General features: G+C 45.3%; 1 protein-coding gene across 1 annotated transcript in view; it reads right to left on the reverse strand.

Moving 5' to 3' along the window:
* Nucleotides 1-15,586, reverse strand: part of TMEM131L (transmembrane 131 like) — a gene marked incomplete in the record, with an annotated part of 1,995,267 nt that overhangs the window by 1,639,670 nt on the left and 340,011 nt on the right.

Here is a 15,586-nt window from a genome sequence, read left to right on the forward strand (position 1 = left end):
CTAGGGGAGGAGGAAAAACTAGATTATGGTGTGGTTAGGATCCCTTGCAGTACGGCAGTGGCAAACCCTGCTCGGGATCTAGAATAGAGAGGTAAATTATAATGCTTGGCAAATGTATGCACGGAGGTCCAAGTAGCCGCCTCAATAATGTCTTTGGTTGCCACTCCTCGTAAGAAGGCTGTGGTAGTGGCTGTTGCCCTTGTAGAATGAGGCCTTATGTTCTGTGGAATTGGTTTTCCATGGAAGGAGTAACAGAATCGTATGCAATTTCCTATCCATTTGGAGATTGTCTGTTTGGAAATAGCTTTTCCTTCTCTTCCTGTTGCATAGGCTACAAAAAGCTGGTCAGTTTTTCTGCTACTTTTTGTTCTGTCCAGGTAGTAGCGCAGCTGTCTATGTACATCCAAGGTGTGTAGTATTCTTTCCCCTCTGTTTTGTGGGTTAGGAAAGAAGGCAGGTAGGTGGATTGCCTGGTTTAAGGACACTCTGGATACCACCTTAGGCATAAATGTAGGATTAGTCCTCATGGACACTCTATCTTGGTGGAAGATTAGGAAGGGCTGTACTGCCATTAGGGCCTGAAGTTCAGAAACCCTCCTTGCTGAGGTTATTGCCAGAAGGAAAGCAGTTTTCCACGATAGATGTTGTAGGTCTGCTGTTGCTGCTGGTTCAAAAGGTGCGAGTGTCAACTTTTCTAGCACAAAGTTCAAATCCCAAGCTGGCAATGGTGGTTTCCTTGGAGGTTTTACATTCTTGATTCCTCTGAGGAACTGCCTGAGTAAAGGATGTGAAAAGACAGGTGGATCAAAACTGTATTCTGCTGATATAGCTGATGCATGTATCTTGATGGAGGAATAGGACAGGCCTGTATGTAGAAGCTCTGCCAAGTACTCCAGAATGTTAGCCATATCTATATTTGACACATCTTTTCCTCTTTCAGTACTCCAAATGACAAACCTTTTTCCATTTTCCTGCATAATTCCTTCTTGTTGAAGGTCTGCGGGCTTCTAGGATAATGTCTTTAACCCTTTGGGAAAGTTCTGGATTAGTGGCTGCTATGTGATGTTCCATGCAGTCAGTTGCAACGTTTTTAGGTTTGGATGCATGATGCTGTAGTTGTTCTGAGTTAACATCAAAGGCATCAGGGGTATTGACCACAAGTTGTTCAGAGACGTGCTTCTCAGCAATGGGTACCAGTGTTGTCTTGGCCAGTTTGGAGCTATCAGGGTTATCCTTGGACGTTCCTCCTTGATTTTTAGTAATACCTTGTGTATCAAGGGAAGAGGAGGGAATGCATATGCTGTTAGGCCTTTCCAGCTGAAGGAGAGCGAATCCACTTTCCATGCCAGTGGGTGGAATGTCCTTGTGCAGAATTTTTTGAGCTGGTGATTGAGAGGGAAGCGAATAGATCTATCTGAGGCATTCCCCATTTCTTTGAGATGGTTTTGAAGATGTCGGATGTAGCATCCATTCGTGGGCATCCGATGTGGTTCTGCTTAAAATGTCTGCTAGAGTATTCTCCTTTCCGGTACAAACATTGCCTGTAACTGGATGTTGTAGCTGAGTGCCAGGTTCCAAAGCTCCAAAGTCATTCTGCATAGGGGTATGAATGAGTGCCTCCCTGTTTGTTGATGTACCACATGACTGTGGTGTTGTCTGTCCTTATCATCAAATGGCCTTCTTTGAGAAATGGTCTGAAGTTTTGGATTGCCAGTTTTACTGCCAGCATCTCTTTTAGGTTGATGTGCAGGTGAAGTTGATCCTGGGTCCACAAACCTTGCACGCATTTGTCCAGCATGTGAGCCCCCCATCCTAGGTCTGAGGCGTCTGTTGTGATGGTCTGATTTGCTTGACAGCTGCGAAAGGTAGCCCGGGTTTGACTGGCATGCTTGAGCCCACCATAGGAACTCCTGTTTTAAGCATGGAATTAGTGGAATTTCTGCTTCTAGGCTGGGACTGTGTTGAGACCATAAATTCTTTAGGTACCACTGTAGTTTTCTCATATGTAGTCTGGCATGTGGGACCAAGATTATGCATGATGCCATGAAGCCCAAGGCCTGCAGTACTTTTCTTGCTGTTAACTTGTTCTGTTTTGTTAGAGCCAAGAAGTAAAGAGGAAGTTCTTTTGTTTTTCTGCAGTTAGGAATGCCATTTGTCTTACTGTGTCCAATTCTGCGCCCAAGAATGTCCTTGTTTGGGATGGTATCAGCCTTGACTTTTGTAAATTGACTGTGTATCCCAGTGCTTGTAGCAAGTAAATGACCCTTTGTAAATCTGTTGTCAGTTTGCTTTTGTTGTCCCCTTGTAGCAGGCAGTCGTCCAGGTATGGGTAAATTTGGATTCCCTGTAGTCTGCAGTGGGCGATTACTGATGCCAGGCATTTTGTGAATACTCTGGGCGCAGTAGATAAGCCAAAGGGCAATGCTGAGAATTGATAATGCTCTGATCCTGCAAGAAATCTGAGGTATCTTCTGCAGATTGGTCGAATGGGGACGTGCAGGTATGCCTCCTTGAGATCTAGAGTTACCAGCCAACACTCCTTGCCCAGCATGGGAAGAAGTTGCTGTAGGGTCAGCATTTTGAATTTTGGGACAATGATGTATGTATTTAAGGTGGACAGGTCGAGAATAGGCCTCCAACTTTTTTCCTTTCTTGGAACTAGGAATAGTCTGGAGTAGAATCCTTTTGCTTGTTCTGTAATTGGCACTCTTTCCACAGCTCTCATCTTTGCTAATTGCATTATCTGTTGTAGAGCTTCTGTTTTTTGATTTGGAGGTAGGTTTGGTATTCCTCTTTTGACTGGTAAAGTGTGGAAGTGGAACCGGTAGCCTTGATCTATGGTTTGCAAAATCCACTTGTCTTTTGTGATGTAGTGCCAGTTTTTCGAAAATAAGGTTAATTTGCCGCCTAATGGAGCTGCTATTTGTTCCCTGGTAGGCGGCTTTAGAGTTAAGTCACTGTGATTGTGTTGTTGTAGTGGCAGTGGTTGTGTCTGTGCCTCTGTTATTACCTTGCCACTGTCGTCCTCTGTAGGCACCTCCTCTGGATTGGTTTCTGCCTCTGGGAGGTCTATACCTGCCCCTTTGGGATCTTGTGGAGTCAGGAAAGGACCAATTTTGGCAGGCCAGTTCCTGCTAAACCTTGGGGGCTGAACCTGCAAGAAATCTTTAACTGTTTGAACAGATTTTGCCTTTTCTTCCATTTTCTTCATTACCTGCTGGGCAGGTGTACCAAACAAACTGGTCTTATCCATAGGAGCATCTAATAACTTAGCCTTAACATGATCCGGTAAGACTTGTTCTTTTAGCCATGCATGTCTTCTTATCACTGTGCCAGTCATGGCTGACCTAAATGAAGCCTCCAGTGCATCATAGCCACATTTTAAGGAATGGTTACTAACCTGTTGTATGTTATTTACCATTTCTAATACATATTTCTTATCGACAGAGTCATCAGAGGATAGCTTTTTAGTTAACTGATCAAGCATAAACTCTTGGTATTGTATCATGTGAAACTGACAATTTAAAGCTCTAGCTGAGAGAGTAGCTGAGGTGTAGACTTTTTTGCCCCATCTGTCTAAAGACCTGGCTTCCCTTTCAGAAGGAATAGGGTTTTGCTGTGGCGAGGCTACTGCCTTAGGACCCTGGGATATAGTTTCGGGGTCTGCAAGAGGGGCCTTGTAAAGGTGATGATGAGTGTCTGGTACCCTGTAGAATCTATCTGGTTTGGCAGGGGCTGGAGGTAAAGAGTCTGGTGCAGAGCAGACATCATTAAAGGCATCGTCCACCACAGAAAGTACAGGAGGTATAGCTAAGGGCCTGTGCTGTGGAAGATGCAGAAAAGTCCTAAGCCTTTTCCTGGAATCTGAGAAATCCTGCTGCTGCCATTGGAATTGCTCTCACATGGCATGTAAGGTTTCCCCAAAGGAGAATTCTTCTGGTGGGGAAGCAGCTGGAATGGATTCTTCAGCATCTGAGTCTTCATAATTGGAGAAAGGAGCCTCTGGCTGGTCTGTTATGTCTGAGTCATCGGCTGAATCATCAGAGGACACAGGCTCGGGGGGCTCTGCCCTAGGTCTCTTCTCTGGGGGCTGAGAGGCCCTGTCTGGGTGGGATTGAGATCCCCTAATCAATGATATTAAATCTTCTGCCAGAGTAAGCATTTGTGAGCTAGATGTGGGCCTGGTTGTAGGGGGTCTGACAGGCACTGCTTTAGTAGATTTGGCTGCTTTAGCCCAGGCAAAGGCCATAATGCACATGGCTGCTGGGGCCTAGCAGCACCACGTGCTGGGGTAGAGACATCCAATGGAATGGTGTCTGATAAGTCAGTAGCAACCACCGTAGTGGATAAAATTTCTGAGGCCGATTCAAGTGAAGTAGCAGGAGCCTCAGTGGTAGTCATAGATTCAGCTGTACTTTGATCAGTTTTCTCGGTTTCGAAACCGAGACACTCATGATTTGCTTAACCATGGTTTCGGCGAAACCGTGGACCGCCAGTGTCGGTCTTTCTTTGCGTTTTTAGTGATTTGGGAAGTCGGAGGATCCGGCGGCATAATATCGCAAAATCTGAGCGAAAAACTGTTCAGCAAACTCCGACCGGCGCCTAAGCGTCGTCGGTTGAAAGAAGCACAGGCGAACAGGCTGCTACGTCGTGGGCTGGGCCTAAACAAGGCAAACAGTAAGAGTGGAAATCTTTATGAGGTATTTGTTTCCCACAAGTTAAACAATTATTTACTTTTTCTGACATCGGCTGAGGCAAGAAAGAGTCCCCAACGGGGTACTTAGCTTTAGAAGTCTTCGAAGTAGTATTCGGTAGTAGTAATCTCTGGATCCGACCGACCGGCACTTGCGAACAGCTTCTCTTCGCAAGAAAGACTGAGGAAAATGGCGTCGGCTGATGCCTTTATACCCGAAGACCAACAGAGATGACGTCGGGTGAAGTGCGACATCAGCCGAAGCCGGGCCCGGACTTTGGAATCCGGCCGACTGAAGGGCTGCCTGACGACAGGACAACCCAGTTGTTATGACTGCAGATGCATCCATGAAGGACATCCAGATAAAGGTGGAGGGGAAGTTTACTAAAATGGACTATGTTGATACAAATAACTATCATGAGGCATCAAGAAACGAGATTTATATTGCACATAGGAAAATTCAACTATTATTAGAAGACTCACTTTTTCAAACTGTCATATCAGAAGAAGTATATGAATTTTGAAAGTCAGATAATGTATTAATCCCAGTAGCTTTTGGGGAACTGAAGGTCCACAAATGTGTGACACAACCCTCATTTTGAGTCATTATTTCTGCACAAAATGGACCAACTTATTCATTAGGGGCATATGTTGACAGACTGTTGAAAAATGCAACAGCACCCCTTAATTGTTTGTTAAAAAGACTCTAGGGATCTGCTGTCCAAAACTGAACAAGGTTGGTATACAGACCAGTGTTGCTTCTCTACAATAGATGTTAAGGATTTACTTATGTCTATTCCCCACCAAGAGGAAATAGAATTACTTCATGAGTCAATCCGTAAGCTTACCAACCTGGAAGAGACACCAATTAATTTTATAATGTTAGTTATGGAGGTTATTTTGGACAACAATTATTTTACCTTTGAAGTGGTTTATTTCAAACAACTGAAAGGGGTGGCGATGGGTGCAAGCTGTGCACCCATCTTTGAAAACTTGGTCCTTCATGCTTGGGAGGCTAGGCATGTGTTAAATAGTTTATTTTCTACTAACTGGATTTGTTATTTCCAGTTTTTGGACAATATTCTTATTATACGGAAGGACAAGAACCAAGACAATGTGCCATTTTTTGACTACCTGAATAGTGTTTCACCATATTCTGAATTTAGAGGCAATACCAATGACAACTCTATTGATTATTTGGACATAACATTAGCTAAGGACACTGAGAAAAAAGTTTACCACAACAATTTATAGGAAAGACACATTTTCTAACTACTTAGACTTCCATGGTTGCCACCTTAGTCACACTAAAAGGAAAGTACAGTTTTGTACCTACCATAAATGTAGATGTTTGAGTGCTAATACAGATGCAGTCATAACTGATGGGTTCTCCTGCCGTCAGGCGGGTCCTCGGTCGGCCGAAGTCCAAAGTCTAGGTCCGGCGTCGGTTGTCGTCGCTTCTTCCCTGATGTCAGTGCGACAGGGGTATAAAGGAACCAGCCGACGCCATTTTCTTCAGTTTTTCTTGCCCCAGATGTCAGGTGCCCCCAGAAGGAAGGCAATACATAAATTTGTGTAATAATGCAGTGCAATATAATCAAAATACAGTAGTTGCAAGCAAATACATCATAAATGAATACCCCAATCAGGTTGTATGAGGATGTGTTGGCCTATAGGCCTGTCCCAAGAGGGGAAGGAGGGAGGGAAACCTGGACTGCAGCTGTATTAGCACTCGAACATCTACATTTATGGTAGGTACAAAACTGTACTATGTTCATCGTGCATACAGCTGCAGTCATAACTGATGGGTAGAATCCCAAAGCTAAGAAAGTGGTGGTAGGCACTAGGTGGAACTAGGAGGAGCCAAAATGCCCTGCAAGACTGCAGTGGCAAAGCCTGCTCTAGATTTGGAGTATAATGGTAGGTTGTAGTGCTTGGAGAAGGTATGCACAGAACTCCAAGTGGCTGCTTCCAAAATATCCTTGGTAGGAACTCCTCTGAGGAAGGCTGCAGAGGTGACTGTGGCCCTGGTGGAATGAGTTCTAATGCCTGTAGGTACAGTTTTGCCATGAAAGGAATAGCAAAAGCATTATGCAGTGGGCTATCCATTTTGAGATTGTCTGTTTGGAAATTGGCTTTCCTTGAGCTCCTACCGCATAGGACACAAAGAGCTGTTCTGATTTTCTGAAAGGCTTTGTTCTGTCCAAATAATAACGCAGTTGTCTGTGGATGTCCAAGGAATGTAGTAATCTCTCCCCTTTGTTTTGAGGATTAGGATAAAAAGTAGGTAAACGTATGGCCTCATTTAAAGCTACCCTGGATACCACTTTAGGCATAAAGGACGGGTTGGTTCGTAAGGAAACTCTGTCCTGATGGAAGATGATAAAAGGCTTGACAGCCATGAGAGCCTGTAGTTCTGAAACTCTATGAGCTGAGGTGATAGCCAGAAGGAAAGCTGTTTTCCAGGTCAAATATTGCAAATCTGATGAGGCAGGTGGCTCAAAGGGAGGAAAGGTCAGTTTCTCCAGAATGAAATTAAGATCCCAAGCAGGTATTGGTTGTTTCCTTGGAGGTCTTAAATTCTTAGCCCCTCTGAGGAACTGTCTTAAGAGAGGGTGAGAGAAAAAAGGTGGATCAGTGTTGTATTCTGCAGAAATGGCTGAGGCATGGATTTTGATGGAGGAGAATGAAAGTCCACTGCTTAGCAGCTCAGCCAAATATTGTAGTATTTGAGGTAAATTCAGTTTTCCAGGATCCTGGCCCTTTTTCTCATTCCAGACACAAAACCGTTTCCATTTTGCGGAGTAAGCTTTTCTAGTTGATGGCCTTCTGGCCACCAAAATGACATCCTGCACCTCCTTGGAGAGTAGGGCCTGTTATGATGCTAAGGAATCTTCCATGCAGCTAGATTGAGTGTTTTTAGCTGGCTGTGAAGAGTTTTGAAGCTGTGCTGAGTCAGAAGAAGAGGCATTAGAGGCAGGGTCCATGGTGGGGAATGCGTTAGGCTCCTCAGGAGTGGGTACCAGTGTTGCCTTGGCCAGTCCGGAGCAATGAGAATCATCTTTGGTCTGTCTGCTCTGGTTTTCAATAGAACTTTGGGCAGCAGAGGAAGAGGTGGGAAGGCATAAACTGTCATTGATGTCCAACTGAAAGAGAGAGCGTCCACTCTCCAGGCCTTTGGATGGAAAATCCTTGAGCAGAATTTTGTCAATTGATGATTTTTGTGGGAGGCAAAGAGATCTATGTCTGGCCTTCCCCATTCTTGGATTATTTCTGTAAACTTTTGGATGCAATTTCCATTCGTGTGGATCTGTCATATTCCTGCTTAGGTTGTCTGCCAGCATGTTTTCCTTGCCTGGCAAGTACTGTGCTTGTAGTTCCATTTGTAAGTCCATGGCCATGTTCCAAAGTGACATGGCCAGTCTGCATAGGGGTAAGAATGTGTTCCTCCCTGTTTGTTTATGTACCACATAACTGTGGTGTTGTCCGTTCTTATCAATAGTTGACCTGGTTGTAGAAGGTCCTTGAAAGCTATAATAGCATTTATTACTGCTAGCATTTCCTTTTGATTGATGTGAAGGTGCTTTTCTTTTTGGGACCATTTGCCCTGAATGCACCGGTCTGTCATGTGCGCCCCCCAGGCGTAGTCTGAGGCGTCTGTTGTGATGACTTGATTTGCTTGAGGCTTGCTGAATGTTGTGACATGCTTGAGCCCACCACAGAAATTCCTTTTGCAGACATGGAATTAGTGGTATTATTGTTTCCAAACTGTGGCTGTGTTGAGACCATATGTTTTTCAGGTACCATTGTAGTTTCCTCATATGCAGCTTTGCACATGGGATTAGTAAGATAAAAGATGCCATGAATCCCAGAGCCTGCAGGATTTTCCTTACAATCAGCCTGGTGCAGTTTGCTAGTGTTCTGAAGTATTGAATTAGTTGCCCCTGCTTCTCTGGCGTGAGGTAGGCCATCTGGGTGTTTGTGTCCAAATTGGCACCCAGGAAAATTATCTTCCGAGAGGGTATTAGCCTTGATTTCTTTTTGTTGACTGTGTATCCCAGAGAGTTCAACAACATTATTACATAAGCCAGATGTTTCAGACAAATGTGCTTGCTGTCTGCTTGGATCAGGCAGTCGTCCAAATAGGGGTATATTTGTATCCCTTGAAGTCTGCAGTAGGCAATTACTGATGCCAGGCATTTCGTGAATACTCTGGGCGCAGTAGATAAGCCAAAGGGCAATGCAGAGAATTGATAATGGGTTGAACCTGCAAGAAATCTGAGGTACCTTCTGCAATTTTGTCTGACTGGGACATGCAGGTATGCCTCCTTGAGGTCCAATGTTACCAGCCAAGACTCCTTGCCCAGCATGGGAAGAAGTTGCTGTAGAGTGAGCATCTCGAATTTTGTGCAGTAGAAATGTGTTTAGGATGGATAGGTCCAAAATAGGTCTCCAATCTTTTCCCTTCCTTGGTACCAGAAATAGCCTGGAATAAAAACCTTGACCTTGTTAGATGCGTAGGTACCTCTTGAATAGCTTTCATGTTTATGAGATCTGTAATTTGCCTTTGTGCCTCTGCCCTTTGATTGTGTGGCAGGTTTGGCATGCCTCTCATTTTTGGAAGGGTGTGAAAATGGAATTTGTAGCCTCTGTTTATAATGTCCAGGATCCATTTGTCCTTTGTGACAATATGCCAATTTTTTGAAAACAATGCCAGCTTTCCTCCTAAGGGGGCTGCCATTTGAGACTTGGTTGGCATGCAAAGGGGAAAGTCATTGGGTTTGCTTTCTGAAAGATTGCGAATTTTCCTCACCACCTCTTTGTGTAGGAGCTTGCCATTGTCTGCCTCTAAACGATCCTTGGAATTGTCCTCTGCCCCTCGGGTGCCTGTATCTGCCTCTTTGGGGTCTGTCCGTGGCAGGAAAGGACCAGTTTTTGGAAGGCCAATTTCTACTAAAACGTGGGGGTTGTACCTGTAGAAAATCTTTCACAGTTTGCATTGATTTAGCCTTTTCCTCCATTTTCCTTAATACCTCCTCAGCATTAGCACCAAATAGTACATCCTTTTGAAGAGGGGCGTCTAGTAATTTAGCTTTGACATGATCAGGCAAGGCTTGTTCCTTGAGCCAGGCATGCCTACGTATGACTGATCCTGTAACAGCAGCTCTACATGAGGCCTCTAGAGCATCAAAACCACATAGTAAGGTATGCTTACCCACTTGTTCTGCACTATGCATCAAATCCTGCAACTCCTTCAAGTCTGGTTGTTCAGGTTGTGACATTTTACTTTTCAATTGTGATAACAAAAACTGTTGGTATTTTAGCATATGGAACTGACAGTGTAAGGCCCTCATGGTTAAGGTAGCCGAGGTATATACCTTTTTTCCCCACCTTTCTAAGGATCTGGAATCTCTCTCGGAAGGTAATGGATTTTTAGCAATGGAGGCCTTAACTCCCTTGGGGCCCTGTGAGATGGTTTCTGGGTCAGCAGCATGGCTTTTGTATAGAAACTGGTGTGAGTCAGGAACCCTGTAGTACCTGTCAGGCTTAACTGGAGCTGGAGGTAGAGAGTCCGGGTTAAGGCAGGCCTCCGAGTAAACATCATCTAGGATGCCCAAGACAGGAGGTATAGCCAGAGGCCTGTGCTAAGGTAGCAAGAGAAATTCCGTAAGCCTTTTCTTGGAATCTGAATAATATTGGCCTTCCCAGTGGAAGTGTTCCCTTAAGGTATGCAAAGTTTCCCCAAATGAGTAATCCTCAGGAGGGATACAGAAGGGATGGACTCCTCCGCATCAGAATCTTCAAAAGGGGAGTAAGAATGTTCCTGATCATCAGAGTGCTCTGAAATAATGGAGCCCTGATCAGAGGAGGGGAACCTTCCTCCACTCTGGGCCTTTTGTCCGGTGGGGGCTGAGAACCTCTTATAAGAGTAATTAAATCCTCAGCCATTTTAAGCATCTGTTTCTTAGGCATGGGGCCTGGAGATGGGCCCTGTGTAGCTGGTCTCTTAAAGTGCATGGTTGCTTTAGACTTAGTGAAAGCCTTGATGGAGAAAGAAGAGGAAGGTCTGAAGACACCTTGAGTGGAGGTGGACCTGTCCACATTCTGAGTTTCAATGCCAAGAGTGGCTTCGGTATCTGTAGTCGGGGTGTGGGCCGAAGAGCCTGTGACCTCGGGCACAGGAGACACCGTCAAAGAAGTGTCGTCGGTAGTCAGGGGCTGCGTAGGCGCCTTGCTGAGAACCGGAGCACGTGTAGTCGGTTTTGGCGTGGTGTCGGTAGAGGCCGCGGACCTCGTGTGTCGGTCCTTATCTTTGCGTTTTTTAGACAAAACTGGAGTCGGAGTATCCGACGACATAATATAGTTAAATGCTTTCCGAAAATAATGCTGGGCGAACTCCGCCCGACGCTTAATGGTGCGTTTGTTGAATGTAGCACAAAAGCGACAGACCGAGACGTCGTGGTCTGGGCCTAAACAAGGTATACAGAGGGAATGGAAATCCTTATGCGGTATTTGCTTCCCACAAGAAATACAATTATTAACTTTGTCTGACATCGGTCTGAGGCAAGAAAAGTTTCCCCAACGGGGTACTTAGCTTTCAAGAAGACTTCGGTTTCCAAATTTTCGTAATCTCAGGAGCTGGCCGACCGGCACTTGTGAACTGCTTCTGCTTCGGGCACCGCGCGGCAAGAAAAACTGAAGAAAATGGTGTCGGCTGGTTCCTTTATACCCCTGTCGTACTGACGTCAGGGAAGAAGCGACGACAACCGACGCCGGACCTAGAATTTGGAATTCGGCCGACCGAGGACCCGCCTGACGGCAGGAGAACCCATCAGTTATGACTGCAGCTGTATGCACGATGAACATCATACTTAAAGGACAGCTGGTTAGGGCCACCCGTATGTGTTTAGAAATCAAACTGTTTGAAATTGAAGTAAACAAAATAAGTAGTTAGTTTCTAAAAAGGGGATACCCCGGAAAATTAGTGAAAGATTTGTGTGGAGAGGTAAACAGGATGGGGGAACAGGTACAAACCCATTGGTAGGACCAGTGGATTGGAAAATGGGTAGGACACCCCAGAAAACACTACAGACTAACAGAGGGATAGTGATACCTTATACTTCTAATAGTAATAATATCAAGGACATTATTCTGAAAAACTGGGTGATATTTAAAGGGAATTCTGAAACTCTTAACTTTGTAGATAACAAACCCCATTTTATTTATAAAACAGGGAGAAATTGTAAATCTCTTTTTGAACAACATATAGGTAGATGCATCACAGTCAAGGGCACCACAAGCTGTGGTGCCTGTAGGCAGTGTGAGCATATTTGGAAAGGAAGGACTATTACCCTTCGAGGTATACCACTTGTGATTACTCGACATATAGTGCAATGAAAAAGTATTTGCCCCCTTCCTGATTTATTTTTTTGCATGTTTGTCACCCTTAAATGTTTCAGATCATCAAACAAATTTAAATATTAGACAAAGACAACCCAAGTAAACACAAAATGCAGCTTTTAAGTAATGATTTTATTTATTAAGGAAAAAAGAAATATCCAAACCTACATGTCCCTATGTGAAAAAATAATTGCCCCCTTGTTAAATCATGAAGTTAACTGTGGTTAATCACATTTTTGGGAAACAAGAAGTTATGTACTCACCATAACGTTCGATGTATGTAGTCCATCTCGCCTCACATTCTTACCCATGGGTTCGGAGCCGAATATCGGCAACGACTCGGCCAATTTACTAGCTCAAAAGTCTCTGATTGGCTGGGCTAAGAGGGTATCCCATAGTACACTGCTTCAAATTCCCAGATTTAGTTTGCTGCAAACAACTCAGTTATTGCATACATAACACACAACCATACAAACAAAATATCCAAACAAATTAATCAAAGGGACCTTGCATGATAAAAGTTTACCTCCAAATCCTCCAGGCAGGGGGGGGAAGACAGGAGGGTAAGTAAGAATGTGAGGCGAGATGGACTACATACATCGAACGTTATGGTGAGTACATAACTTCTTGATGTTATGTAGTCCTATCTCGCCTACATTCTTACCCATGGGACAGCGTCCCTAGCACCTACAACCCAGGTGGCTCATAGGAAAATACTCCTGAGAACTGTGGAGCCAAATGAAGATCTGCCCCTGGAAACCACGTCCAATTTGTAATGAGAGACAAAAGTGTGAGGAGAAGCCCAAGTAGCCGCAGCACATATATCATCCATCGACAATCTAGCTTGATAGGCTGTGGATGTGGAAACAGCTCTTGTGGAGTGGGCTTTAGGTGGAAAGGGCAAAGTTTTACCTGCTGTGTGATAGATGAAGGAAATACAGCTGCTATCCATCTAGAGAGTGTGACCTTGGATACCGGAGAACCAAGCCAAGTTTCGGAAAAGGAGACAGAGTTGGTCAGATTTCCGAATCTCTTTTGTCCGATGGAGATAGAAGCGTAACTGTATGTACATCTTGTTGGTGAAATCTGAATTCTGCCTTGTTGGAAAAATTGGGGAAGAAAACTGGCAGCTCAATAGACTGATTTATATTAGACAGGGAAGCCACTTTGGGAAGAAATGACGGGTTTGGTCTAAGGGAGACTATCTTTATGGAAGATCAAATATGGGGGTTTGATGAAAAGGGCTTGGATTTCGGAGAACCGCCTCACTGAAGTGATAGCTATTAAAAAGGCTGTTTTCCATGTTATTAACTTTAACTCGCAGGTAGCTGCAGGCTCGAAGGGAGGAAAAGTGAGGGCTTGAAGAACAAAACTGAGGTCCCAGGGCATAACAGGTTGTGATACTGGGGGACGAAGCAATAGGGTACCTTTAAGGAATGCTTTACATAGTCTGTGTGCCATAAGGCTAGGTTCATTGGCCACGTGGAAGTTTGATATAGCCGCCAGCTAAACTTTGATGGTGGCTGAAGTGGACCCCTGATAGAATCAATTAGAGCCGTGTAGGGATCAATGCCTCTGGAATGAGCCCAAATAGAGAATCTTTTCCATTTGCTAACGTAGATTTTTCTAGTGGATGGTTTATGAGAGGACGACAAAACATGGACTATGTCTGGCAAAAAAATATGACATCTGACTAAGGATGGAAGTGGAGTAGCCAGGCCGTCAGCCAGAGTGTCCTCAAAGAGGGGTGGAACTGTCCCGACATGTGTGTCAGTAAGTCTGGAAGGGGTTCTAGAATCCAAGGAGTATCCACAAGGTAGGGTTGAAGGAAGGGGAACCATACTTGACGAGGCCAGTGTGGGGCAATCAGAATCATCCTGCTTCCCAAGGATTGCACTTTCTGAATCACCCTTGAGAGAAGGGGAAACGGAGGGAAAGCATAAAGCAGACCGGAGGGCCAATTGTGAGCTAGAGCGTCCCTGGGTGATTCCCCCGGTGGGGCGGGATCAGCGAGACGTAGTTGCTGCATTTCGCATTGAGGGGGCTGGCAAAAAGGTCGCAGCAAGGTTGACCCCATCTGCTGAAGACTCGCTCTGCCACCAGGCGATTCAGGGACCACTCGTAGGGCATAAGAATCGCCCTGCTTAGCTTGTCTGCTATCACACTGGTCTTCCCCGGGATGTGCGTTGCCACTAGAAACCATTGGGAAGCTATTGCCCAATGCCACACGCGCATGGCCTCCCTGCATAGTGGATAAGATCGGGTTCCTCCTTGCTTCTTGAGATACCACACTACTGACATGTTGTCTGAGTGTATCGCAATAGTCCCTAGAGGAAGGACTTCTTGAAGTGCCTGCAACGCAAGAAGCACTGCTCTCATCTCCAGGACGTTTATGTGCAAATGTATCTCGTGCTCCTGCCACGTGCCTTGGACCATCCTGCCGAGATAATGCCCCCCCCCCCCAATCTGGGAGGCGTCCATAGTCACTGTGGCCATGGGGACGGGCGGAACAAAGGGTTTTCCTACGTTCAAGTTGTTGGTGCACAGCCACCAACGGAGGTCCTGATTGCATTTGTCTGTCATTTGGATTGGATGGGATAGCGGAAGTCTTTGGAGAGACCATTGGACAAAGAGAAGCCACTGAAGAATTCTCATATGTATTCTAGCTAACGCGACCAACATGATAGTAGCTGCCATGGTTCCTAGGAGTTGAAGAATCAGTCTTGCCTTCGCATGTCTCAGAGGCATCAGCGTGAGAATTTGTTGTTGCAACCCTGTGATCCTTTCTGATGGTAGGAATGCTCGCATTTGAATGGTGTCCAGCTCTGCTCCTATAAAGGTGACACGCTGTAAAGGCAACAAGGCAGATCTTTTCCAGTTTATCGTAATGCCTAATTGGTGACATAGACTGATAGTAGTGTCCCTGGTCTGAATTAGTAGATGCCTGGTGGGGGCGGTGAGGAGCCAGTCGTCCAGGTACGGAAACACCTGGAATCCTCGACGTCTCAAGTGAGCACTCACCACTGCCATACACTTGGTGAACACCCTGGGGGCTGTGGTGAGACCAAAGGGCAGGGCTCGAAACTGGAAATGTCTGGCTCCCAGCCGGAAGTGTAGATGACACCTGGATGCACTGTCCATTTTGATATGGTAGTAAGCATCCTTCAGGTCGATGGAGCACATCCATACTTCCTTTCCCAACAATGGGAGAAGAGATTGTGGGGTGACCATACGGAATTTGGACTTGTGTACGTAATGGTCGAGTTGACGGAGATCTAGTATGGGTCTCAGGTCCCCTGTTCTTTTCGGCACCAAAAAGAATCTTGAGTAAGTCCCTAATCCGATCTGGTCTGAGGGGACTGGTTGGATGACTCCTTTTTCTAGCAGCTGAGATACCTCTGAGGCTGCTTGATCCCTTTGACTGGGTGGAACGTCTGGGATCCTTCTGATGGGAGGGGGTACTGAACAGAATGGAATGGTGTAACCTCCGGA

The sequence above is a fragment of the Protopterus annectens genome, chromosome 2.part1 (genome assembly GCF_019279795.1).
Source record: "Protopterus annectens isolate FY-2018-M chromosome 2.part1, PAN1.0, whole genome shotgun sequence".
NCBI classification, from domain to species: Eukaryota; Metazoa; Chordata; order Ceratodontiformes; family Protopteridae; genus Protopterus; species Protopterus annectens.